The sequence below is a fragment of the Ovis aries genome, chromosome 4 (assembly GCF_016772045.2).
Source record: "Ovis aries strain OAR_USU_Benz2616 breed Rambouillet chromosome 4, ARS-UI_Ramb_v3.0, whole genome shotgun sequence".
Taxonomy (NCBI): domain Eukaryota; kingdom Metazoa; phylum Chordata; class Mammalia; order Artiodactyla; family Bovidae; genus Ovis; species Ovis aries.
In genome coordinates, this window is record NC_056057.1 from 56,463,318 (window position 1) to 56,465,164 (window position 1,847).

At 36.8% G+C, this 1,847-nt stretch overlaps 1 pseudogene; it reads right to left on the reverse strand.

Annotated features, from left to right (window-relative positions):
* Nucleotides 1-361: 361 nt before the first annotated feature.
* Nucleotides 362-1,606, reverse strand: LOC101110835 (small ribosomal subunit protein eS1-like; annotated as a pseudogene).
* Between the last annotated feature and the right edge of the window lie 241 nt (nt 1,607-1,847).

Consider the following 1,847-nt stretch of genomic DNA (forward strand, 5'->3'; position numbering starts at 1 on the left):
TAAACCCACTCCAGTATTCTTGCCCGGAGAATCCAATACAAATCAGGGGGTATTTTACATCATTTTATAATAATTTCTGATATTTACATTTCCTTCATACCAAACTATTTGAAATTAAGTGAATGAATGGAGCGGCCACTAAATTACACAGGATTAGAGTTGTCCATTTACAGATGATAGCATAACCTAACTGCCAAATTGTGGGCAACTCTGTGCCTGGTGACCATTCAAGCAACTAACAATCAAGTTGTATGTTTATATTGGTAATTCAGATATCTATCTTCTTTTCAGTACTCTATGTTTACATCTTTTTTTTTTAACCACAAATAAGATCTTTTATTTGTCATCATTAAAAGGCTGAATTTTAAACAGAATCTTGGACCAGTGGCTTATATCCATCACCACATTTAACTTTAGCACCTGTCTCATCCCCAGTAGCTTTTCTAAAACTATTGCCTTCACCATATAGCTCCATGAATTTTCCCAACTGAAACTTAGGCTTACTCAGCATTTTTACTTTTCTAACAAAGACATTATGGAGTGGATAAATAGATTAGTGAGTCTTTTCTATGTCTTTTCCAATACTGTTTGGAATCAATTTATTGACTACCTCTTTCAAATCATTTGTCTGCCCCTCTCAGGTCACGATTTCCATCATTTTCTTGTGGATCTAGCGGACCGGCTGGTGCTGGACATAAGCAATCTTCAGGATATGATTGCTGCATTTTTCAGTAAAACCCACACAGAACAGACGAAGCAAGTAAACATCCATAGTCTTAACATCAACATGAACTTCAATCATGATCTGCTAGTTTTAGATCATGGACCACATTTTATCAAGGGAGTACCACCAAATCAATGAACATGAATCTGAGCAAACTCCAGGAGATAGTGAAGTACAGAGAAGTCTGACATGTTGCAATCCATGGGATTGCAGAGAGTCGGACTTGACTTAGCGAGTGAACAACAAGGTACACACCATGAAGTCTTCCCTAGAGGAAGAACTGTTTCCCCAAAGAGGAACCAGTTAGTCACACTGAAGAGTCAGGAAACAAGAGAGTCCTCAAGAAAAAGAGGAAATTATCTCCCAGGGAGGAGCCACTCAGCAGTGAACCTGAAGAGGCTACTGCTAGCAAGAGCAGAGCTCTAAGAAAAATAAAATGTTCTGAAAGCTATCTTAGAAAGCTTTATTAGAATAAATTTATGCCTAATGAGGCATAACTTGGAGAGATAGTTCCCAACCCATCCTTTAGTGCTCAGTAAAAAAATCAAAAAGATCCATTCCATGGAAATTAGTAAGGCAGTTTTTGCCCTGAACAATCTCAGTAACTAGCCTGGATTTTCTAAACGCAACTTCGTCATTCTGCAGAACAGGAAGGCTCACTTCAAAAACATGACCCTTGAGGCCATCAGATACTGTTTTGGTTCCTTGAGTTCTCATGACTGGTGTTTTCATATAAGAAATATGTATTTCAGATAAGAAATATTGGGAAAACACTAGTGCTTTCACATAATACCAATCATTCTTAGAAAATCAGTCAACCACTTTCTTCTTGGGTCCCTTTTTGCCAACTTTCATAAGATGCTTGTTCTTGCCAATTAACATGGTGATGCTCAAAGAGCCCAAAGAGACAGTTTATATTTATTAATATAAGGAATTAAGTTACTCAAAGTATACCTTAGCCCTCAACATTCTTTTACCTAAACTAAACAACAGTAATTTGTACAACTGTGTCATTAAAACAATTAAATTTTACTTTTGTCTTGTTTTGTTCATTAATGGATTATAAAGAGGTATATATCTTCAGTTCAGCTCAGTTCAATCGCTCAGTCACGTCCAACTCTTT